General features: G+C 40.8%; 1 protein-coding gene across 4 annotated transcripts in view; it reads right to left on the minus strand.

Annotated features, from left to right (window-relative positions):
- tmem63c (transmembrane protein 63C) overlaps positions 1-27,044 on the minus strand; it is a 192,761-nt gene that overhangs the window by 75,491 nt on the left and 90,226 nt on the right. For 3 of the 4 annotated variants that reach the window (XM_039740989.1, XM_039740991.1, XM_039740988.1), the window contains exon 2: positions 10,179-10,330. The gene's annotated coding sequence lies outside the window, so the exon portion shown is untranslated. Of the gene's footprint in view, positions 1-10,021; positions 10,088-10,178; positions 10,331-27,044 lie in introns of those variants that run through there. The other variant, XM_039740990.1, reaches the window with a different exon arrangement.

Here is a 27,044-nt window from a genome sequence, read left to right on the forward strand (position 1 = left end):
TATATTCCAAATCATAACCTTAGATCTTCAAATGAGTGTCTCCTTAGAATTCCAAAAGCAAAAATTAAAAGAAGTGGTGAGGCGGCCTTCTGCTGTTATGCGCCTAAAATCTGGAATAGCCTGCCAATAGGAATTCACCAGGCTAATACAGTGGAGCACTTTAAAAAACTGCTAAAAACACATTACTTTAACATGTCTTTCTGATAACTTCATCTTCATTTAATTCTGATACTCTGTATATTCAATTCATTATAATAACTATTCATGGTGGCCCCTACTCTCTCTTCTGTTTCTTTTCCCGGTTTTCTGTGGTGGCGATCTGCTCCACCACCACCTAATCAAAGCACCGTGATGTTCTACATTGATGGATTAAAAGCCAGAAATCTACATGACCATCATCATCAAGTCCTTCCAAGAGAACCCTAAATACAAAGAGGACTGTTTCATTTATGTTAGGTAGAGGGGGCTGAGTGGTCTCATGGTCTGGAACCCCTGCAGATTTAAATTTTTCTCTCTAGCCGTCTGGAGTTTTTTTTGTTTTTTCTGTCCTTCCTGGCTATCAGACCTTACTCTTATTCTATGTTAGAGTTGTCTTATTCTAATTCTTACTTTGTCTTTTATTTCTTTTTTCTTCATTATGTAAAGCACTTTGAGCTAAATTATTTGTATGAAAATGTGCTATATAAATAAATGTTGTTGTTGTAAAGATGTAAAAATACAAAGATTTTATGATAAATTGATCTGCTATAGCCCTGCAGTGGGCTGGCACCCTGCCCGGGGTTTTTTACCTGCCTTGCACCCTGTGTTGGCTGGGATTGGCTTCAGCAGACCCCCGTGACCCTGTAGTTAGGATATAGTGAGTTGGATAATGGATGGATGATCTGCTATAGCTGACGTGCTAAACATGCCAACCTTCTCAGTGCCCCAAGGATTATGAAGCCAAGCTGACCACATTAAAGTTTCTAGTTAAACCTGTGAACAGAGGGAGTCCATATATAAAGAATACAGTGGATGGCAATAATCTAAGGTGGTGTAGCAGGAGCATACACCAATGGAAGATTCATAACAATGACTAAAAGAACAGAAGGTATGTCAGAGGGTGAAAAGAATTTCTAAATTCCATGAGTTAAAAATTCAGACTTGCAACTACACCTACGTGACACTGAATCGCATTATGAGGTACCTCATATGTCTTAACTGACCAAAGGTATAAAGGACTGGAGCGGGCAGTATTTTTTATTTTTTTTTTTGAGCAAAAGAGTACAAAACAGTGTTTCCCAACATCTTTGGTGTTGTGACCCTCTTTTTTCCCATATAAGTTTGTTTGTGACCCACCAAGACGGGGTGCAAATCGAGCACACTTACTAATCCCTGCCAACACGCTCATGGCAGGAGTGCTTATGCTTATGGACTGAGGTTGTGGAGTTGAAACTTTGTATTATCACCTTGAAGGGATGGAAGAGGTTTCCCTTTAACATTAGGGTTAAGATTATGTCCATGTGCCTTGCTTGAGAATGGTAGGAGCCAAAAAATACACTTTCACATATTCTAATAATAAAATCACTGTTACATATCTGTGATTTCTGACATACTGGTCATTGAAATACTACCCACCACTATCACACTGTGTGACCATGAGAAAGTTACATCACCTGGCTATGCTACAATTGGAAAATAAGAAAAAGAAATTGAACCAAGTATCTCATGTTGCAAGACGTATTGGAAAAAGACAACCATCCCATAAAATAATGTGCATGTAATCGAGTGTGATCATTTGTGGGGGAGAGGGATCGAGTATGATTATCCGGATGGCAACTCCTTATTATCCACTAGCAACAGCCAATGACCCAAAAGTGGGTTGCAACCCAATGGTTGAAAAACACTGCTATAAAATGGTGCAAAGAAACACTCCTTTTCTATCAATGCGGAACTGAACCTCATAATAACAGCACAAACTCTCAAAGCCATGCAGTTGAAGCACCAATGGCCTTCAGCGCCTGCTCATCTAGTCTTGAGCAAATACTGCATTCTAATCTTTCACTTTGGGAACACAAGCATAAACTGTGCAGGGTGACATTTCTCAAAAAATAAACCTCTTAATGATTTTTATTCTCAGTGTGCTGGTGTCCTTCTCAATTTTGTTTTTCTAGATCTTGACAGTTCTAGAATTATGCATCGGTACATTTATCGAAGGACTTTTTATTGGATCTGGCAACAATACCACTGAAAAGACCCCCTTTAAAGTAAAGTTTATGGGGCTTCCAGTGCTTAGGTTTAAGAAACAATGGGAACACCTCTATTGACCGTGGTTCCCAAAGCTTGTGTCAACTCATCTTCTCTCCCAGCACCTCACTACACTCGACAGGGAGTGCCTTCCTTTTGTCAGTTTTATAGCCAACTCAAAGTTGCATCCCTGATTTCCTTATGTTGTTCAAGGAAAAGCGTATGGCCCACATGGTTTCAAAATCAAACAGTAAATCAGATGGAGATTCTGTAGTAACAATCCAGTACTACTTAATAAATCCAGCACATGCTCCGCTCCATCCACCAGATGAAGAGTATAACCTGAATTCTACAATGAAGTGTAATATTTTATTCATTATAAAGAAGCATTCAGCAATCTAATGTTGACATCACAGCTTGTCAAATGACTCAGACAATTTCAGCATTGTCAGCAATTGCCAAGTAAGACACCTAGCATCTTAGTACAACCATATTAATAAAGCCACTAAGTTATAAACCATTTTGTAGTGTTGTATAGGATGCCCTGTTGTTTATGCACTAGTTGTATTCTTCCTTCCTGTCTTCGTTCATCATCTGAGTTAACATCATGATTACCTTCAAATTAAATAATCACCAGGGGCTAAAGTCAGTTTGGGGTTTACTTTATATACATTTTGTGACCATGCGGGTTCTTCTCCATGCTCCCATCTTCCTTCTGGGAGCTCTGAACCCGACACCATCGGTAATGTCACCGATGAGCTTGACAGTGTGGCACAAACAATGAAACAAGGGGATGGTGCAAAAAGTGCCAAGTGCTTTTATTTATAACCAAAAAAATCAGAAACAGTGCACAAATGAACGTGCAGTGCATCAAATAAGTCATTAAATAAATAATCCATATAAACGAGTGAAAGGGTGGAGGTTAAAATCCAATAGATAAATGCTAAAAAAACAAGGTTAAAACAATGGCTGGAAGCAGTCTTTTTTAAAACAAATCCCGGTGCCTTTCTACTGGTGACTACCCTGCTTCTCTCATGCAGGCTATGGACCAGGGGAGCCACCCCACTAGCAGATGACCTTCTTACTGCCTTCATCTGATGGTCTGTTCGCTTCGCCGATCCCTAGCTCCGGTGGGTTTTACCAGACCGCGACTTGGGCTCCCCAGTGACCAGGGCGCTCCCGCTGGGGCTTTTACATCCCAAATCCCGACTCCCACTGCCTTCCCGGCTCCTCAATAGTGCTCAGTGGGAGCGACAACTACCGCCTGCTCCAGGGGTGCCGGCCAAACACCCAGGCTCACTGTTCAGCTGCACCTTCGATCGTTCATGCACCGGCTTTCTCCTCCCTGCTCCCTGCTCCCTGCTCCCTGCTCCTTCTAACCTCCGTCCGTCTTTTTCTTTTTTTTTCTCTCCCCCCCCAACCCCCTCAAGCTTCTATTATTTATCACGGGGACGTGGATCAGGTGTGGCAATTAGCAGCTCCCGGCATCAATTACGGATGCGGATGACTCCTCAACTTTGCACTTAAGTGAGGACCGTCTGCATCACAAATCACGTGGGAACCGCTCCGGCCACACATACCACGCCCCCTCTCTTAGCCGCTGGTGCAGCGATTATTTATTTTAAAAAGTGGCCTTTTTGACGTGAGTTGTGGACCCGCTACACAACACCTTTCAGAGGATTTCCTTTTATTTTATTGCACTGAAAATGCATATTTAAGTAACGATCAAAATGTACATCTTTGTTTCTCAAAAAGATGGTGCTGTAAAGATGTCTGTATTGATACCCACAAGCACACATCCATACTTTAGTTAGATTCAAGTTGTCACCTGCACAAACAAAGTGGTATGCCAGAATGACACACTGTTTGAGAACATGATAGATTGAGCATAAAAAAAGAGATCAAAAACATAGTGGAATAGGAGGTACAAAATAAAAGCAGGCACGGTCATTTTAGGAGTGCACACCAACCATCAGAGACTGAAGTGCTAAATGGCTACTCGGCAGTCTGGGTTTCTCACTTCAGAAGTGAAGCTACACCGCTGCAGTTATTTGTGAAAGGGACTAACGTGTCTATTCACAGTGACCTTAGGGCTTTAAAACATTTTGATGGATAAGCAAAGAAGTACAGCTGCATTTTTACTGTCACTTGCAAGAAACCAACTAGATGATCAAGTGAAAATTGAGAGAAATAGTAAAAAAAAAAAAAAGGCTAAATTTCTATTGTACAAATTAATAGAAGAATTATTTTAATTCAAATACAATTCTTACTCATACAAAAACACATTACTTTTTTTTTAATATTATTATACTTTGGACTTACTTTGGACCCTAAGGTGGCAATGAGGTGGGCACCTCCTGGCGCTAAACAACCACGCGGACGTCCCCGAATTACATGGAGAAGAACTTTCGGGCAAGACCTGAAGGCACTGAACATCACATGGGATGATGCTGAAGTACTTTTGAAAACCATTGGTGTCCGATATGCCACATAGCATGGGAGGATCTTAGTCTAAGGGTGCTTTCACACCTACAGCATTTGGTGCGTACCAAACGTGTTTGGTCCCTTGGTTCGGTTCGTTTGCGTTGATGTGAATGCAATCTCGGTACTTTGGTGCGCACCAAATCAATCGATCCGAGACCTGCCTGAAGGGGTGGTCTCGGACTGCTTTATCCGCTCTACTTTGGTACGGTTCGTCTGGTGTGAAAGCAACCAAAACCAAACCTGACGAAATGGTATAGTTTAATGCACTTTGGGTATAAGAGATACGGGGTTGTGGGTAAAATTCTTTTCACTTCCTGTTGACTCCATTAAATTTTTCAAGCTATCGACTTGCGATGAAATCAAACTGCGGAGCAACGTGGAGTGCTGAAGAAATTAAGTGCCTCTAATATGGTCGGGTGAGCATATCCAAAAGCAACTGTCCACGACACACAAAAACAGCTGCATTTACGCGCTGTTCAGTAAGCAGCTAAGGGAGAAAGGCTATCCTCGGACAGTTGAACAATGCCGTATTAAGACAAAAAAACTTCGGGCGAAGTATATAGAAGTGTGTGATGCACTTAGCAAGACGGGAAGTTCTGGAAAAGAGAAAGACAAGTTTCCCTGGTGCCGATGGGCTTCGCGGTATATTTTGGTTCATTTAAAACAAGGCATATGTGAAAGCAAACCGTACCCACGTCTGTTTACTACATTGTTACATCTTTCTGACTGGTGCGGACTAAAGCAATTGAACTATAGGTGTGAAAGCACCCTTAGCAAGTATAATTTAGACTTTAGGAGTGCTCATGAGACTCCTCCAAACATAAATGATAGCTAAAAAGACCAAAGTAATAAAAAGAAAAGCGATTTTATTAACAAAAACAATTGAAACAATTGAACAGTAAGAACATGAAAAGGAAAGCACACAAAATGTTTGAAAATAATAAAGTTTAAACTTTTTGGGCTTCCTAGGCAATCCATGAGGTGGCTGGTCAGGCCTGGCTTCTTTCCTTCTACTAGTTGAGCCCTCGGCATTGGCGACATACCAACTACAAGCTCAAAGGGCCTTTTAAACCCGGGTCCTGGAACACTTCTGGGTAACCAATCGTAAGAACGTACAGGTTTCCCAGCCACCATTCAAAGCTCTATTGGTGGCACTGACATTTTCTCCAGGAGCACTTGGGTTTCATATAGAATCTCCATAATGTTATATTTCAGCTAGTCCTTGTTTTATATCCTATTTGAGACATTTGTTTATGTCAATGCTACTTTTGCTCCAGTTTCTACCCACAGTCCATAGACATGAAGGCTAAGTAAATTGGCATCACTAAATTGGCTCTAATGTGTGTTTAGTGTATGTTCGCTCTGTGATTAACTGGTTCCTTGTCCAAATTTTGTTCCTGACTTGAGTCCTATTGTAGCTAAGTTAGGCTGCCGCCCCCTCCCAACAACCCTGGTCTGAAATAAGCGGATTAGACAATGACATGACATGGTGATTTTGTTAATTTGCTTTATTTCCTATGCCTGTGTTATGTTCCTTGTGTTTTCTGGGTGGTTCCCAAAAAGAGACGCAACCTGCCAATTACTACAAATGACTGCCCACATCCTTATTAACATGGGAGCAACTTACAGTCCCTTGCGTTTCATTCGATTGTGCTTAGGAGTTGCTGAGTGTTGTGATTATTTCTGCTCTTGTGCTTTGTAATTTGCTGGATCTTTGACCATTTTTTTTTTGTTTTGGACCTCTCTTTGGATTTTTGTACTGGGACTTTGTTAGCCTTGGATTGGTTTTGCTGGCAACTTCTTTTTGCGTTTTTCTGCTCCGCGGAGCTTCATGTTTTTAAAGAACATTTTAATGAAGAATAAATCTTTATCCTGTGCTTGTCCTTATTACTCACCAGGGTTTGATTGTAATATCATTTTTGGAAGTGTTTGGGACTTTGTACTTGGAAACTCTCCTGCTCATAAAACATACAATAAAGTGTGGCTGAGGAGTGTCTGTTCCTCCCTCCTACTCCTGTGAGTTTAATAAGCAGCATCCTCTAGTGGCCTGTGGAACATTTACAAGGCTAATATGCACCTTGGCCAGTCGCATGTACCCTAAAACAGATGAGCTAGGTTAGTAAAATAAATCTCAAATAAAAATTATACAGGGTGGTGCAGGAAAACAGAAAATTTTGAAACTAGGTGTTGGTGACCCTGGAGCATCAGAAGTTTTTTGGGACCAATGTGACCTCGTTTAGAACCGCTTGCCATTAGTTATAATGGAGCAGTGGAGAGGTGTGCAATGAGCATTCGCTGTGAAAGCCTTTTATAGAATGGTGATAGTGTGACTGCTGCACAAAGGGAGTTTCGGCGTCATTACCAGTTAAGACATCATGATCGTGTCCCTTCGGCTCATGCGATTACAACAAGGGTGGGTAATTTCAAAGAAACTGGTTCAGCCTTAAAAAAAGAAGTCCCCAGGTGGAGCCACTTCGCATACTGCCTAATAATCGATGGCAGCTATTTGACAATTGTTTGGAAGGTACGCCATTTCACGCAACAGTGACATTCCATGGCCTCCGAGATCCCCAGATCTCAATGTTTGTTATTTTTTTTCTGTAGGGACATCTTAAAATCCAAGTCTTGCAACCATTGCTGAACTAAAAAGGAGGATTGAAGAGGAAATCGCTGGCATTCCTCTTGACATGTTATGTTGAGCAATGCAGAATTTCCACAACACGCTGTCACATGCAGAAATGGATAACACTTTCATGATATTTTCTTCAAAACATAAAATAAATATAGGGTGGTCCAGATCTAATCATGCAATTTTCATTACGCTATAACTTATTGTTTATTACATAGAGAATTCACAAAAAATTCTTTCTGTTGCCGACAGAAGGAAGCACCTGCCCTGCATTCCAAAATGGCGGGGAGACGGTTGTCAGTCATACAGTGGGTGCGATGTGTTCGCCTTTTCATAATTGCATAATTAGATCTGGACCACCCTGTATTGAATGAATATTGATTAGCATCATTAATTGTATATCCTGTACAGTACATTTCATTATTAAATGTATTTTGTAATGTGTTTATTAGAGCATTGAACATCAATTGAAAATTTCCCGTTTCCCTGCGCCACTCTGTATTTTCCGTGAATGTTTCTTCAAAAGGCAACAGCTAATATAAATATGTTAATAACAAACGAACATGAAAAATAAACTCATTCTGCCATAAACTTTCTCTTGCAGGTCACTTACCACAAAACAGAGGAAACCTATCACTCTGGGAGGACCTCGGGGGGCACTGTTCTAATCTGGTGTTAACTAATTATTATACAGCATAGCACTCGATTAATACAGCATTTGATTAATAAATATTTTTATATTATACTTGTAGTGATCAAATTGTTTAATGCATTTATTGTCTGGTTGTGCTTTTGTGCTGTTGTTTGGTAAACTCTAGCATGGCTACTGTGTAAAAGATTTATGTCAGTGTCTGCTCAGTGTGGCACTGACTTCATGTTAAGAACCATCTCCTCAATCTAGTATCTAATTGATTAGAGCATCAGCATTGCTGCCATTTGTTTCATTTAAATTCTTTTGACGTCAGTTGCTTTATTAAAATAGTTTTCATTGCCTAGACTTAATTAACAATATATTGTAAATTCATACTCACAAATAGCCACCTTAAGCTTTGGTTTGATCAACACTTCTGAAACAGAAAAACATTCTGTGCCATTTTGATTACAGATTCATTTTCTGTTTCAAATTCAGAACGAGAAAAATTATTTCAGCTTCTATGTTTTAAACGCAGTATATTCCACTTTTACTTGTCTGATAGCCACTCCTGTCAGCTACCAGATCCTCAAGTAGTCAGAACAAGCGATTGCAACAGCAGAGCACGTGTGCCTGGGACTTATGCCTTGATGTGGTTCTCTCGCACAAACAATGGCAAAGTGGCCCGAGGAAATCTCTGTCACACATTACACACAGACACATCACTGGTAAAAAATACTTCAGAAACGGAAACAAGACACCATCTGTACATTTCATAACTTGTTGAAAATATCAGAAAAAAAGCAACATGTTCTGTTATTTCAATATTGTTAATGGTACTTGTGTACTTTATCATAATTTCAAAGTATTAAACATCTTAATATGAGATTTACTTTATATTGTGGACAATTTATGATATTTAACTTGAGATATGATATAAATAAGTGCTGCAGCAGTACAGTTGTGACTCTAAAAAATAAAATAATTTTTTATGGTTCATCTGCCAAGCCATAATGTCAAACTCTGTCTATTTACAGTTGATGTTTTTGGCTCATTTAATCTTCAACTGCTGGACCATTAGTTACAATTCACTAGTACCTTTGTGCATTCTTACCAATCCAAGTGAAAAATGTCTGGCAAAACATGATAAAACTGAAGTAAGAATGCTTATCATGTGGGACGTTTCATGTTGGGACTGTCTGATGAACCACAAGGACCTTTATCAAGAGCTTACTTTTAAGGATTTCTATAAATTTGTACTGTTAATGTGACATAGACCCTCACAAAGCTGTTCTCACCAATATTCTATTGAACATCCATCCATTATACAACCCGCTATATCCTAACACAGGGTCACGGGGGTCTGCTGAAGCCAATCCCAGCCAACACAGGGTGCAAGGCAGGAACAAATCCCCGGGCAGAGCACAGGCCCACCGAAGGGCACATACCCACACACCAAGTACACACTAGGGACAATTTAAGATCGCCAATGCACCTAACCTGCATGTCTTTGGACTGTGGGAGGAAACCGGAGCACCCGGAGGAAACCCACGCAGACACGGGGAGAACATGCAAACTCCACGCAGGGAGAACCCTAGGAAGAGAACCCGGGTCTCCTCACTGTGAGGCAGCAGCGCTACCCACTGCGCCACCGTGCCGCCATCTATTGAACATTTGACCATCAAATATACAAGATACTATTTGTCTCGGAAACTTCACCAACGTTTGTGATAATAATGCCAATTTGTCCAGTGCCATAATGTCACAAACAGTTTCTTGCTCCCTCCCTACACGCTACTTTTCCACACTTTTCTTTTTTAAAGAAGCAGCCCAACTCAAGCAAGGAAGACACAATAAATTACATCTTCACCAGTACCACAATACAGAACTTCCAAGGAAGTCTTTAAAAAATTCAAAAGCATCAACAAGACTCATAACTACCCAATATAAAACTTTTTCTTCATTTCCCACACGAAGGGAAGTTTAAAAAAATAAAAGTATAATAAAATGAATTTATCATAACTTATTTTCATAACATTTCAAACCAGTCTCACCTAGTCACTTGTGGCTCTCACTCCATGTGCAGCTCTTCACTGCAGCTCTGTCTAGTTCATTTGCTGAACGCACAATGAATGCAATAGACCACTGAATTGTAAAATGCCAAAGGCTAGGAATGTTATTTTTCAGGTTTATCTTACCATTGGCACTTACCTTTTCGGTTTGGTGCAAAAAGCAGGACTGGATTAGTCAGATACATGAGGCTTGATTCACAAGCTCACACAGCTGAATAAATGCAATCCACAGTGGACCAGGAAATGTCCTCCTTCATGCTGAAAGCCTCTGAAGTGCGGCAGAGTATAGACCTGCAGCAATAAATGAAAAAAGGAATAGAGCAACACGTCATTTAATAGGCAGAAAGTTAAGTGGTCATCATGCAGATTCCAACCTAGCTGACTCACCCACAAAAGCTTCAGAATTATGGAGAAAGAACTGCTGTTAGCTTGAAAAAGCTGTCAAGACCTAACCTTAACAATAACGTGCCTTAGGCTCTTATACTGTACGGTACACAGAAGACCTTCTGAAACCGGACTTCACACAGTCAAAAACATTTTGCTGCACTGATCACCAACTGTAGTAGTTTTGAGGCTCCTATTTAAATGGCACTCACTTCCTATGTCTTGATTTGAGAATTCAAGCCTTGAAAAGCACCTGGATTGCCTGAGGTATTGTATCAGAAACTGGTTACTGCCAGAAGGGACCCTACTCTGTTGGGCCCTTAAGTAAGGCCCTTAATCTGGAAAAAAAAAATTTGCTCTGGGGTGCAGTATAATGACTGACTGCGTGCACTGATCGCCAAACATCATGGAGAAAAAACCTTCAGGGATTAACAAAGCATATTAAATCGAAGTAAAGAAAAAGAATTCTGCGATGTTTTCATGTTATACAGTGTCTCACTAATCATTCCAAATTCTCATTTTCACAGTGTAATGTCCTCTGTTCTCAATATGCTCCTTTCCAAACTTCTTTCACTGTCTTCCAGTATTACTCCTTGTCTTGGCTCACAACACAACATAACTTTTTACAAACTGCATTAACCAGTTCAGGGTTCACACTGCACACTGTGCATATGTTTGCTGGTTTTACATTTTTAATAGAGGATTTTGTATTGCATTATAATCATATTTGTTTTGTAAAATTGCTTTGTGTGAATGACATTACATAAAATATTAACTGATAAATGATTAGTTCAACAGTGGCCCTGAGCCTGGGAGTTCCTATACCAATCATATGGCAACAGAACTTCACTCAAACGTTTTCTAAATACTGTAATGACCCAAAATCTGTTCTGGGGGCGCAACCGTCCAAGCCCAAAAATTACAGCAGATGATCCCAAAATATCTGGTGTGAAGCCCAGGGTGTGTACAGCCACCCTAACCCAACACAGACAGGTAGGACCCAAATTTCCCCACACAGCACGTTTATTTTAAGAGGGGGAAATGATCTTTCTCCGCTTCCCAGAGCACAGTACATAAAGCACCAACAAGAACAGATAAGCACAGCCCCTTCGCCTCCATTCCTCCTTATAGGCTTTGTCCTTCTTCCTCCCGGCTCTGGCTATTGAGTAGCGGTGACTGGCCCATTTTATAGGACACCCGGAAAGATTCCAGGTGCCCAACGGCCTTCCTCCAGCAGCACTTCCTGGTGTGGTGGAAGTGCAGCCAAACACAGCCCAGTAAACGTCCAGGTGTCCCCTGGTGGTGGCCCAGCAGGGTTGAGATTCCATGCTCCAAACCTGTGGCCCTGCTGCAAGCCAAGGTAGCTTCCCTCTTTTGGTGCTTCTGTCCCAAAGGGATCCTGCCTAAGAAAGGGCCCCGGCGGTTTGCCACAATGGAGACTCCCCAAAACCACAGCATAATGTGTTAAAGCATTTCCAATGCACTTTTATTTTCATTAAATGCAATCGGTGTGATACTAAAGCACATCTGCAGTCCAAATGCCCAGATTTGCAGCACCAAACTTTCTTCCACGTCAGCTAAACTAAAATTTTAGGTAAGGGAACAAAAAATGAGATTGAATTGGTTTTAATTGTAAAATTTTATTTAAGAAGTACAGCACGATACCTGAAGGAAAATGTTACACATTGGCTTATATTACTACTTCTCAAGCGAATGAGAGCGAGCTTATTATCTGTCACGTATGCATGTGTGTCAGTGGATCAACCTCAGGGCTCATCTAATGTATGTAAGACTACCCTGGGACAAGGGGGGACGCTGACACTAATCAAAGACACCCAGTTATGGCACTTGACTCTACCTATAAATTATGGGGTCGGCGGAAGGAGGCATCACTCTGTGCGCAGAGCACACTACAGGACAAAGTCCCTGCATATCTAAGGTTTCAGGAAAGAATTCTCCATTTAAGGCCATTTCTGGCTATCGTTGTTTTTTTTTTTCCTTGTTTTCATGAATGCTTGTACTTTTGTTTCTTCTTTTGTTCAAGTAAATGTGGATGGCCATCTCAGCACCCCAACATTTATTGACCAGACTTGTGTTTCCTCCCTCGACCGCACATCTCAGTGCTCACTACAAGGTTACAACACTGTTACTGGTTCAGTCCCCACCTCTGACTCATTGCACACTCTGTATTACAAATAACAGTTCTTTAATAGCACTTTACTGATGTGTGGTTCCTTATAGAATCATTGCTTGATAAAGAACCATTTCAGTCTGTGAAGGGTCATCAGAATGTAAAATTTGGTCTTTTTGGCTTTAAAAGGTTCATAACATGTGGACAAAACATAAATCTTTAATGTATAGTAGGCCAAATAGTAGGGCTGCAACGAATAGTTGACGTAATCGACGACGTCGACTACAAAAAATCGTCGACGCGGATTTGTTATTGTCGATGTGTCATAAACAGAACCTTCAATAGAGGCTCCAGTCACAAAGAACCACATTGGCTTTTGTAACTGTAATGCACTACATGAACATCTGGGGGCAGTATCATTTGTTATTGTTTGTCAAGACGCACACAGTCCTACCAACGCAAGCATCCATAAAGTTAGTGTCACGTGTTAACGTTGATGTTTGTACTATAATGTGTATATCAAGGTTTCGACAATGACAGTTAACCCTTAAACCGACACATACGTTTTTTTTTGTTCTTTATTTCCCCCTATACAATTTCTCGTATTAGGAATTTGTTAGTTTTCGCATGCCACTTGGGGTCAGAGCGCAGGGTCAGCCATTGTACAGTGCACCTGGAACAATTGAAGGTTAAGGGCCTTGCTCAAGGGCCTAGCAGAGTAGGATCTCTTTTAGCAGTGACGGCGATTTGAACCAGCAACCTTTGGGATACCAGCGCAGATCCTTAGCCTCAGAGCCACCACTACACTCCTACTTGGGGGTTAATGTACCCCTGGACACCAAATACTTTTTAGCTGCACTATTTAAGTAAACGTCACAATTCACAAAGAAAATGTGAAATTTTAATGGAATACATATTTTTTCATGCAAAGAGCATCACAATTACTGTAACACATCATTTTACATACTGCAAATGAACTGTAAAAACTATTAAAAAAAACTACTGCAACAATCAAATTATTTTATGTTCAATATGCAACTGAAGTCATTGATGAAATTCAGTAAATCACCGAGCCAACTGCGCTTGAACTGGCTGTACGCAAACACACAGGGGTAAACGCTGATGATTGCAGGCTCGTCTGAATCCCAGAGACAGTGGTGCTGTAGTGCTGCCGGGGCTGGCAGTGGTCATGAGCTGGCTGCTCAACGAATATACGGCACTGACTGATCAGCTCTGGCGTGCTGGCAAATTGCCCTGAGACACAACTTTAGCCGGTTGCGGAGTTCAATGAATGTATATCGCTGAATATATGTCGCCGCATATACTCTGCTTTGGCGTGCTTCCAAATTGCACTGGAAACCGACTCTGGCTGGTTGCGACGTTCAACAAATGTACTTTTCTGAATCTACTCGGATCCGGCGTGTTGGCAGTAATTACCTTGTTACATATTTTAGTCCGTTATTTTTTTTATTTTGGCATAATATAGCTTATGATGTGATAAACTACAACACTTTTCTTTCAGAGTGTGATGATTAAAATATATTTCTCTGTCTGCAAAATTATTTTTATGTATTCCTGCTACCTCTACTCCCTCTGAGCGTCTCTTCTCAGCAGCTGGGAACATTGTCTTAAAGAAGAGAGCCAGCCTCACACCAGAGCACGTCGAAATGCTCACGTTCTTGCACTGCAATCAGGAATATATGAACTGAATCTTTCATAAACTGTACATTATTGTTTTATTTTATTTGCATTGAAGCTTTATTTAAACTTTTGGACTTTAAGACACACCAGTGGCCATTTTTGGTTAAGTTAAATGCACTTTTTGTGTTTAAAGACTATGCGCACTTTAGTTTGTATTGTGTGACAGATAGGGGGCGCTGTCATCCCCTTGAACCCTCAGACCAGACGCCAGATACCAGATAAAAGTCCAAATAATTATTTATTACAATAACAAATGTGCACAAAGCACCCTACACTCCACAACACTCATACAATAACCAATCAATAACCAAAAATAAATAATTCTCCACTCTCCCAGACGCGTTGTCCCCTGCCACCCGACTCAGCTGTCTGGGATTTCCCATAGTCCTTTATAGTCCATGACCTGGAACTGCTTCTGAACCCTCAGTCCATGTGACTTCCTAGCACTTTGCAAAAATCTCAAGTAAACTTTTTTCACGTTGTCATTATGGGGTTTTGTGTGTAGAATTCTGAGGAAAAAAATGAATTTAATCCATTTTGGAATAAGGCTGTAACATAACAAAATGTGGAAAAAGTGATGCGCTGTAAATACTTTCCAGATGCACTGTAAATAAACAAAGTTTCTTTCTGGAACATTCATGGTAAGGCGCTGTTTGGGAACCAAAAATAGTTCCCCTATGGCATAACCATAAAGAACCATCTTGGCACCATTATTTTTACAAGGGTATGACCCTGAGCAAGTCATAAGCACGATGTCATAGTAAGCATTTAACACTCTGAAGCAAGAGACTGCAACTCCAATTGTACAAAAAATATTTGAATAATTATACTATAGTTCTGAACTTGTATTTATAATAATTGCAATGTGCTATATTAAATAATTGTATTTATTTACACTAGCTTTCTGAGTAGGACATGGACACAGAAACAATGTGCCATACTCTCAAACTCGATCAAAGTGAAGCTCAGAATACTTTTCAGGATTTATCTTTACCCCAGTCCAGCAATAAAGGAGAAAGATTGAGAAATCATAAAAAAGTTGCAAAAAACAGCCTGGTAAAACTGATTTACATCTTAGACTCTGCCTTACTCCACCAATCACCCATGTGCTGTGACCAGCCTAGCACTATGCCTCAGACCACAAACTTCAGTAAATGCTGGAAGGAAAGGCAACAGGATCTGGGAGCGTTCAAAAGATACACAAGAGTTGCTGATAAGCAAGATGTCATAGTAGCACTTACTCCCTGAAGCAAGAGATTATATCAAGAAATAAGATGGAGGAGGTCAGCCGAAAAGGTAACAAGAATAACTGAGGAATAAATGCCTCAGGCTCAGAATCAAGATCTACACACAAAGCTGAAAACCACTCTGTTTTCTTAAGCTCTCCTTTCCTCATATTTTACTTGTATACTTTTGCACAATGTGTCCAATTTCATAACCTAAATCAAAGTCTACCCATTATACAAAAAGTCCCATTTCCTTGTTACCACTTGCTCTTTGATTTGCTTATCTTGGGCAGCTCAGTGGTGGTCGATATATATATATATATATATATATATATATATATATATATATATATATATATATATATAACCTCTTCCTTCAGTATCAAGCTTCACTCACTTAAAAGCTAGAAACAACTTACACAAAGAAGGCACTGTCTAAAATGACACACATACAGAAGCACATCTGGTTTTCTTATCTAGTATCCTAAAAAATTCAAAAAATGTTTTCTCTTTTCCTTCTTACTTTAAAATTTACATACAACTCAAAGGTCTGATATTAAATGCACTTCCTTATAATGCCATGTTTGTTTGTTAATTACTTATAGGGAGTCTCATTAATGAGGTGTTTAGGGATGGGACTATGTGTTGTTGCTGTACAGGTCAGGGTTCGCTTCCCGGCTTGGTAATTGAGTGTACAGTGGGTACGGAAAGTATTCAGACCCCCTTCAATTTTTCACTCTTTGTTATATTGCAGCCATTTGCTAAAATCATTTAAATTCATTTTTTCCCTCATTAATGTACACACAGCACCCCATATTGACAGACAAAAAAAAGATTTTTTGAAATTGTTGCAGATTTATTAAAAAAGAAAAACTGAAATATCACATGGTCCTAAGTATTCAGACCCTTTGCACAGTATTTAGTAGAAGCACCCTTTTGAGCTAATACAGCCATGAGTCTTCTTGGGAAAGATGCAACAAGTTTTTCACACCTGGATTTGGGGATCCTCTGCCATTCCTCTTTGCAGATCCTCTCCAGTTCTGTCAAGTTGGATGGTAAACGTTGGTGGACTGACATTTTTAGGTCTCTCCAAAGATGCTCAATTGGGTTTAAGTCAGGGCTCTGGCTGGGCCATTCAAGAACAGTCACAGAGTTGTTGTGAAGCCACTCCTTCGTTATTTTAGCTGTGTGCTTAGGGTCATTGTCTTGTTTGAAGTTTAACCTACGGCCCAGTCTGAGGTCCTTAGCACTCTGGAGAAGGTTTTTGTCCAGGATATCCCTGTGCCTTGCACTGAGGAGAGGCTTCCAACAGGCCACTCTGCCATAAAGCCCTGACTGGTGGAGGGCTGTAGTGATGGTTGACTTTCTACAACTTTCTTCCATCTCCTGACTGCATCTCTGGAACTCAGCCAAAGTGATCTTTGGGTTCTTCTTTACCTCTCTCACCAAGGCTCTTCTCCCCCGGTAGCTCAGCTTGGCCGGAGGGCCAGCTCTAGGAAGGGTTCTGGTCGTCCCAAATGTCTTCCATTTAAGGATTATGGAGGCCACTGTGCTCTTGGGAACCTTAAGTGCAGCAGAAATTTTTTTGTAACCTTGGCCAGATCTGTGCCTTGCCACAATTCTGTCTCTGAGCTCTTCAGGCAGTTCCTTTGACCTCCTGATTCTCATTTGCTCTGACATGTATTGGGAGCTGTAAGGTCTTATATAGACAGGTGTGTGGCTTTCCTAATCAAGTCCAATCAGTATAATCAAACACAGCTGGACTCAAATGAAGGTGATCTCAAGGATGATCAGAAGAAATGGAAAGCACCCGAGTTAAATATATGAGTGTCACAGCAAAGGGTCTGAATACTTAGGACCATGTGATATTTCAGTTTTTCTTTTATAATAAATCTGCAACAATTTCAAAAATTCTTTTTTTTGTCTGTCAATATGGGGTGCTGTGTGGACATAATGAGGAAAAAATTAATTTAAATGATTTTAGCAAATGGCTGCAATATAACAAAGAGTGAAAAATTGAAGGAGGTCTGAATACTTTCTGTACCCACTGTATGTGTGTGTGCGGAGTTACCTCATTTAGCCAACATGTTGTCTCCAGTTTCTATGGCTTCTACACACAATGCAAGAACGTTTATGTGGGGTTAATTTAGAGCCGATGAGTGCAAGTGTGTCAGTGTTTTCTGCAATGTATGGACATCTTGCCCAGAGTTGGTTGCTGCCTTATATCTACTACTCCCAGAATTGAATCTGGTTTGTTATAAACTGGAAGAAGTGCATTATAAAAATGAATGGATGGATTTTATGTGAATGCTGAGGCAGGTGCTAAATTAAAAGCACATTTTGTAAGTAATTTTCCCAAATTCTCTGAAGTGCTCTAAATTTTGTCTGAAGGGCTCTTATGAAGGTAAATCTCCTCCGGACCAGGGGTTGGCACTGTTGCCTAATACCTTTTCTTCTCATCCCTCTGTAGGATGGAAGACTGACACCTGTTCCACCTCTGATATCACTTCCGTCAAACACTCTCCTGGACCCACTTCTTCCTGCCTGGATGCCACCTAAGCACCTCCTACTCCATTTCACCTCAGTCATTTTTTTTTGTTTTGCTTCTTATAATATATGAGGATCATGAAAGCATCTCAACCATTTCTGATTTGTTTTTGTGTCATTCTTACATCAGCTACAGTATTTATAAAGAAAGTCCTAGAATATTAGGGTAGATATTTTGTAACACAAAAATGACCATGTAAACGATACTACTTTACAGGAAACTTTAATGGACTACTTTAGAAGAAAGTCTTGCAGTTGACAAAAGGCTTACAATAAAGCATGTTTATGTTTAAATATATATATTTTAACTGCACAATAATTATTATACATAGATAGCACTTATCATGTTGAAATGACTTTAAAACGTATTCTACACACTTGGGCACCATAAAAACTTATATTTGGTTTATGATGCACTGTATAGAGAATGATAGTCTATCAAGATAGACTTCAAGTAGTATACACATCATCATTGAAATTTGTTTTTTTTTTTATATAAAATCTGCAATCAAGACAAAAATCTATATATATAATTCACTAAGGCAAGACAACCATGAAAAGCACGCCGGAAGGGGCGTGGATTCACTAAGCGCCGACAAGTGAGACACCTATGGCGCACACAGGAAGGAGCCACGCCCACCAACTCCAAGACCATTGGATACGACAACAACTCGCAGGGCCATGCCCACCAACTCGGACGCGATGACACAGAAAAAATTGCGTCATTTATGTTCGTCTGTCGTAGAGGCCACATGCAGTGCAGATCAGGCTAATGTCATGTACATGTCATGCTCCTCCGAGCTATGTTGACTGTTCATAGAGGCATGTTTCTAGCGGGGGTGAATCGCCATATGCAGCGTATGAAATGGTTTGCGAGGGGTATCCCATGGGATCCTTAAACAATCCTTTAAAACTGAGGTTAAAGCACAATGAAGGAATCAGCCTTTAAAAACCAATAAGCCCTGTGCCTCTGTTTCATTACCGTCTCACCTGCTTCACCAATGCAGGCCCTGCAACAGTCGAGATGCTCTGTCAGCAGCTGACCTTCTCTGTGCCTGACCGGTTCACACAGAGGCAGCGCAAGAGAAAGCCGCGCCAGAGACAGACAGAGGCACAGACACAGGCAGCTGGTGGGCGGCTCTCCGTGAGTTTCTCTTGCGACCGGGCACATGAGCAGGCAGTGTGTATGCTTCGAGTGCGAGGGTGGACGCGACAGGACCATCTAGGAAAAATCATGTCGCGGATGTGATTCGCTGTATGCAGTGTGTAAAACAGTTTGTTTGTCGCAGATGTGAATCGATGTATGCGGCTTGTAGAACAGTTTGCGAGGGGTGTCCCTGTGTCTTTCCAGAAGTGTTCAACCATCAATAAATAATTATGCGGCGTTTGTTATGCCGCGGGTTCACTATTGTGTTGTATTTTGCTCTCTCCAGAGTTCCATCTTTTCATTCACTTACTGTTGTATTCTCACACTAACCTGTTTTAGACAACCGTGTCTTTCCAGAAGTGTTTACCATTCAATAAATAATTATGCATGAGATTGAGCATGTGTCTAGGCGTGGGTAAGCCATTGAACCCCATTCGGGCTGCAAACCATGGAATTGCCACTAAGTGCGACTCATACGCTCCCACTGTTTTTGTCGCTACCCTTTGTACACACCCCCCTCCCACCTCGCTACGCCGCACGGACGATTGTGTGTTGGTTCGTTCTGTGCATTGTTACAATGTTGCTTTTCTTGCTGATTTATTACATTACTGATTTTGCAAATGTTAAATTTTCTCCTTGTGATTATGCGGCGTATAGTACGCCGCGGGTTGGCTAGTAGATTATAATATAAAATAAAAACATCCAACAATTTGTTTGCATGAGTGTGCAATAAGGTGGTCCTAAAATTAAAAAATAACATGTTTAAGTTCTCCACAAGGCTAAACAACATTAAGAGGTCACTCAGTTTGCCAGTCTTTATGTCATCTGAACTGAATAGCAGACAACAGACCCACACTTGTAGGTCTACAACATTATGGAATGGAAAATTCTTACAATAGTTTGCGACCAGTTGAAGGATAAACTGTTTCTGCTCCTCATTCTTTGTCAGTATTTTATTGCACAGTACTTTACCGATAAGACTTATTCCTAAATCAGCTCTTTTATTCACTACCATCATGCTTGCTCCACAGTTCACAAAGGTTATACACTGTTGTTGTGGTTTCCTGAAACTTTCTTTGCCTTTTTCTATATGGACATCAAAGAATAATGCTATCTTTCTGTTATCAGATCCTCCAACCTCAGCTGTTCAGAGTTATTGGACAGCTTAAGACATCGAGGAATGTCTGGTAAATGGTGGCTGCTGCAGGCTTTGCACCATCTTTTCCTTTGTTCCTGCAGAGTCCCTGTCATCAAAAAAGGTCTAAAATAGAAATTCCTACTTACTACTAGAATGTTCTGAAAACTCCACCTTAGTACTAGAATTTTACTAATCACTTAGCCAGTTAAGAACTCAGTGCAAGAGTACTGTACATCTGTAGCCAGAATACAAATAAAATGTTCAGAATGGAATGACCTCAAAATGTTTCATCAGGTGGAAATGTCACAGGAAAGCAAGCCCTCCCTAATGGACAAAGACTTGTGCGAAATGATTCTACAAACATCAACTCTTTGCATTGGTTTGTGGACCGGACTACCCTAATGCTCAAGGGTGCTTAAAAGCAGGAACCAACCCTGGATGGCTGCACAGCAAGTTAGAGAAACAGGCACACTAAATTAACCTTACAAAAGTAGAGAAAAGACAAGCAAAATGGCACCTTTTATTGGCTAACCAAAAAGATTACAATTTGCAAGCTTTTGAGGCAACTCAGGCCCCTTCTTCAGGCAAGATGTAATCAAAAGTAAATACATTTACTGTATATACCTTGTGGCCTGCACAAACCGACACAGACAGGCACAAGGCACAGGTCTAACAACACACACAGTCTTTTATTCAGCTGAGGGAAACACTTCCAATCATTTCCCTCCATGCACAGTACAATAAAACACCAAAGCACAATAATAAAGCACTCAGCAATTTGTCTTCAGTCTTCTCTTTTCCTCCGACTCTGGCTCTGTCCTTCTGCCAGCACTGCTCCTCAAGCAAGCTTTGTCCTCCACCTCCTGACTCTGGCTCCTGGAGCAGTAGCAGGCAGCTCCTTTTAAGCAATCTCCAGAAGTAATTCCGGTGTCCTGAAAGCTTGGCGCACTTCCGGGTAAGGCTGTAGCCTAAGGTGACCAGATTTTTTTGGGCCAATCTGGGGACATGGTGGGGTTGGGCTAGAGGAGCATAGAATCTACAGATCACAAGTGGGGACTTTAAACACTACAGAGTACAAAGCGAAAGCTTATCACATGATTTCTCGCCAAAGTTGCAGGACGTGGTAAAGTATGACCTCCGTCAAAACACCGCGCCGAGTTCAAATTATCGTGGTGATGAGATACATTCAAAAAAGTGAACCAGCTGAAACCGGGGATGAAATCTTAAACCGGGGACAAAACGGGGACATGTTTCTGAGTAGGGACAGTTGTCCGAAAAAGGGGACTGTCCCCAGGAAAATGGGGATGGATGGTCACTTTACTGTAGCCCCATGAAGTACGGCTTCCCAGTCCCCGGCACCACCCAACAGGCCTGAGTCACAGAACTTCAATTCCCATGATGCCCTGTGGAAAGCAAGGCACTGCCGCAACCCAGGCAGCTGCCATCTAGCACTATGGGGGAGATAATGCCCTGGGCACACACTTTCTCCCAGTCATACCATCTTCCGGGCGTAATGGGGCCAGGTAAGGCTGCCAGTAATTTGTATTGAGAGATCATGCTCAAATAGTTTTCAACTACATTGCAATAAATTTTATTTTCTCAAGAGTATGATGATGGTTTTGTGTGAAGATATGTTCTGATGGGAACTGACGTCTGTTAATGCTGTCTGCTTCCTTGCAGGACAAGCTCTGAATTCGTAGCACAAATTATAGGGAAAATGGGCTCATATTACTGACGAAGGATGCTTCTTCAGTTCCTTATACCAACTGTTGATCAAAGCATAAGGTGAGCGTTGCTTATCTCACACACGTAAACAATCACTGCAAATAAATTCAGATTTTGCCTTGCGATTTCCATGTGCGATGAAATAAGAACACTTTCCACAATTCAAATGTACAGCACATAATGTATTTGAAGAAACAATAAAATGCACATTTCTCAATTATGCCCCACTCCTCAGATGAACGTGTAAAACAGAATCATTGATCCGTTTTCTATGTCCTTTTCCATCAAACTGTAGCCCAACTTTATCCTTACAGAAAAAGGCATAGGAAAGGGAAAAGGTCCACCCTCTTTTAAAATTAGCGTCAACGATAAAAGCAGAGAAAATAAAGCACAATGTAACGCCAGCACATGGGTACAGACAGGATTTTAATCTTATGTTCATTTCGATGTTTCGACTTTTAAACATGTAAATATGTTCATGGGTAGCATACTTCAACAAGGCAGCACAAATCACCAGAACTTATTTAGTTAATCCAGATTCACTGTTACGTTTGTGTTAGCTATAACTACCAATAACAGCCACAATACTCAGTGTAGTCCACTTGTGCTATGAACTCTCCCCACCCCTCACTCCACTGAAAAGGAAAGTGAAATACTAGCAGCGTGTTTGCTTTCCCAAGTGCGCTCTCTGTCTCTGTGCGGAACGTAGTTAAAACTTAAAGGGCCATCAACCAATAAAGAAATGCATCTTAGAAATACTGTACCCCCAGTGGTATGTAAACTGTTCATATCTCCGAGGTTTGAAAGCAAGCACTTTAATGGCACCAAGAACTTCATGGCAGCATTCTATTATCAATCCATTTTCTTACCTGAGTAACTCATTGAGCAGACTCAGCTCTGGACTAGGGGTCGATTTGTAGCGCACACACACACAAGCACTTGCAGTGAGAGTAATTGAATTGTGAACTGTACGTTTTGGCATAAAGCCAGGAGGAAATGCCCCAAGAGATAAGCAAATTTTTGGGCTAAGTGAGCCCCTGTGGTAACACCACAGTGTCATGAACACTTTGGCTTCATTCAACTAAGGCTGCATGGTCAGTCCTGGCCCTACGCTTTACTGGGCTGTGTGGTTCCTCATACAACCATTTCATTCTGGGAAGGGTTCTTTGCATATGAAGTTGATTCTTTGGGCTTCGAAAAACTTCCTAACATGTGGACAGATATACTGACAGATTGCGAAATTGTGAATTTATTAGTGCTTTAAAAATCATAAATCCATTGGTATTTCATAAATCAGTTATCTTTTCATGGTTATTTATTGAGCCCTATGTGAATTTAGATAAATAACAGATCTTTTGGATCCTTCATTGTCGGTTCCTTAAAAAGCTATCCACATGTTTTCCCTATGACATTGCTCTACAAAACACACTTTTTGGTGCCTTTATTTTTAAAAGGACAGAGGGCAAATGTCATTGCAGGCATTTGTTTCAACTCACTTCTTAGTGAAAATCAGTTCTCATGATTTATGAAATTTGCCATTTAATTAAATATTCGGTTCAATGTACTAATTTTTCTTCTGCTGTGTCTGTAACTCCTTCCAGTATGACTTACTGAAAATTCCTAACAAGCAAGTGAATCAAAGTATAGCAAAAAAAAAAAGAAAGAAAAAGAATAGACCCCAGTGTATCAAACATTATAGCAACAGAAAGCATCTTTCTGAATTTTAGAAAGAAGTCAAATTCACATTTTTATCACTATCTGAGACAGCAGACAGAGACCTAGAGGGCAGTCATCTAATTAAAATAAAACTTCAGTTAACATGACTGACGTTAAATTAAGAAATTGGTTGGTAGAAGAGCCTGCAGCCACGGCAGCTCTCCAGGACCAGGACAGCCCACCCTAGACTGAAAGATTTACTTTCCGCCTTGGATGCGATTGCTGAACTTCAGCTAATGGTGCAATATCAGAAAGCCTTAAAAGTGTGAGTGTTCTGCCTATTTAGCACCATTGAGAAATTGTGTTAGGAAAAGTTCCAATAAAACATACAGAGTCTTTGCCAACGCGGGTACAGATTTTCCACTTACTGTACACCAATAACTGAAAAAAGGCTGACAGCTTTTTCCCCATTTTCAACAAAAAACCACAAAGAAGGCATCACCTGTAAATTTAAGATATTAAACCCAAGTGGTGAATATTTTATACTTAATATAACCACATTGTAGATGTTGACCAGAGTACTGTGGTGCTAATTATACTAATTGTGTTTTTATTGTTTTGCTTGACCGCTTTTCCCCCTAACACTTCTTTATCTATCCATCCATTATCCAACCTGCTATATTCTTTATGTTAAGAAGAAATTTTCTTAAAACTGCTTTGATATTTGCTTAAAGTTAACACAGCATTGCAGACTGAAACAAGTTGTTGCATTTGTCATTCCTATAGATGGCGCATTACAAATATTAATACTGCTTTTACAAATCCCATACTATATAGCATATGACAGAGACATATGCATCGCATGATGTGCTACAAATGCTAATGCTAAGGTCTGTGTTGATTACTTAAGATTTCAACCTGTCTTAGAGGGGTAGCACACAATATATACATTGTGGCAGAAGGCCGGGAAGCCCTGACAATGGAACGACCTGGGGAGAGAGCTTTTTCAGGACATTCTCTTCCCGGACCGATAGAGGGCAGCTCCCTTGACTTGCAGTGGGGCTGCAGGTTTGGAGCATGGATGTTTGCTGGGCCCTGTTTGCCAGAAGTGCCAGAAGAAGATCGTTGGACACCTGGAATCCTTGAAGTGTCCTATAAAAGGGGGCCAGCCGCCAGTATTCAATGGCCAGATTTGGGAGGAGAAGGACAAAAGCCTGTGTGGAGGGCTGAAGGTGGAAGGACTGTGCAAACATTGTTGCCCTTGCTTGAATATTGTGTGGTGAACCAGTGTCCTGCCTGTCTGTATCCGATTGGGGTGGCTGTAAGTGCCCAGGCATCACAATATTTAACTCGAGCAACAGCCATAGCAAAGTTTGGGGCAGCCACCCATATATTGTTTCCCGGCTGCAAAATTGCAAAAATGATAGCACTGAAGTGCACGATTCAGAGTCCAAAATAGAACTGAAGGGATAGGGAAAAGTAGCGGCTTTTAAAGTCCAGTACAGGAAATGACATCAGGGGGGTCGGAACCGGAAGGGTCTTTGTCCATAGGCTTGGACCCGGAAGTGATGTCAAAGGGGTCAAAAGCAGGCTTGACGTCATCAGGACCAGGCGGGATTTCACGTGAACGGTCTGTAGATAAGCGAGAAAAAGAGTCAGTGTACTCTGCTACATCCCGGTCTGGCTCAGAATTACCCTCATTCAAGCCCTTTAGCTGCCTCTCATGCGCATGTGTGTGACAATATATACAGTCATATGAAAAAGTTTGGGAACCCCTCTTAATTCTTCAGATTTTTGTTTATCATTGGCTGAGCTTTTAAAGTAGCAACTTCCTTTTAATATATGACATGTCTTATGGAAACAGTAGTATTTCAGCAGTGACATTAAATTTATCGGATTAACAGAAAATATGCAATATGCATCATAACAAAATTAGACAGGTGCATAAATTTGGGAACCCCAACAGAGATATTACATCAATACTTTGTTGACCCTTCGTTTTCAAATATAACAGCCTCTAGACGCCTCCTATAGCCTTTGATGAGTGTCTGGATTCAAGAAGGAGGTATTTTTGGCCATTCTTCCATACAAAATTTCTCCACTTCAGTTACATTTGATGGCTGCCGAGCATGGACAGCCTGCTTCAAATCATCCCATAGATTTTCGATAATATTCAAGTCAGGGGACTGTGACGGCCATTCCAGAACATTGTACTTCATCCTCTACATGAATGCCTTTGTAGATTTTGAACTGTGTTTTGGGTCATTGTCTTGTTGGAATATCCAACCACTGCGTAACTTCAACTTTGTGACTGATGCTTGAACATTATCCTGAAGAATTTGTTGATATTGGGTTGAATTCATCCGTCCCTTGACTTTAACAAGCACCCCAGTCCCTGAACTAGTCACACAGCCCCACAGCATGATGGGACCTCCATCAAATTTGACAGTAGGTAGCAGATGTTTTTCTTAGGATGCGGTGTTCTTCTTCTGCCATGTAAAGCTCTTTTTGTTATAAATAACTCAATTTTTGTCTCATCAGTCAAAAGCACTTTGTTCCAAAATGAATCTGGCTTGTCAAAATGAGAATTTGCATACAATAAGTGACTCTTGTTTGTGGCGTGAGTGCAGAAAGGGCTTCTTTTTCATCACCCTGCCATACAGATGTTCTTTTTGCAAATTGCGCTGAATTGTAGAATGATGTACAGATACACCATCTGCAGCGAGATATTCTTGCAGGTCTTTGGAGGTGATCTGTGGATTGTCTGTAACCGTTCTTACAATCCTGCACATATGCTGCTCCTGTATTTTTCTTGGCCTGCCAGACCTGCTGGGTTTAACAGCAACTGTGCCTGTGGCCTTCCATTTCCTGATTCCATTCCTTACAGTTGAAACTGACAGTTTAAACCTCTGAGATAGCTTTTTGTAGCCTTCCCCTAAACCAGGATACTGAACAATCTTTGTTTTCAGATCTTTTGACAGTTGCTTTGAGGATCCCATGCTGTCACTCTTCAGAGGAGAGTCAAAGGGAAGCACAACTTGCAACTGACCACCTTAAGTACCTTTTCTCATGATTGGACACACCTGTCTATAAAGTTCAAGGCTTAACAAGCTAATCCAATCAATTTGGTGTTGAAAGTAATCAGCATTGAGCAGTTACATGCATTCAAATAAGCAAAATTACAAGGGGACCCAAATTTTTGCACAGCCAGTTTTTCACATTTGATATAATTTCATACAACTAAATACTGCTTCACTACAAATCTTTGTTCGGTAAACACCCCAGTACTCAGATGTTCCTAGGAAATGAAAGACATACCACTGTTATCTTTTTTGTTGAAAGTAAATTAT

The sequence above is a fragment of the Polypterus senegalus genome, chromosome 18 (genome assembly GCF_016835505.1).
Source record: "Polypterus senegalus isolate Bchr_013 chromosome 18, ASM1683550v1, whole genome shotgun sequence".
NCBI lineage: Eukaryota > Metazoa > Chordata > Cladistia > Polypteriformes > Polypteridae > Polypterus > Polypterus senegalus.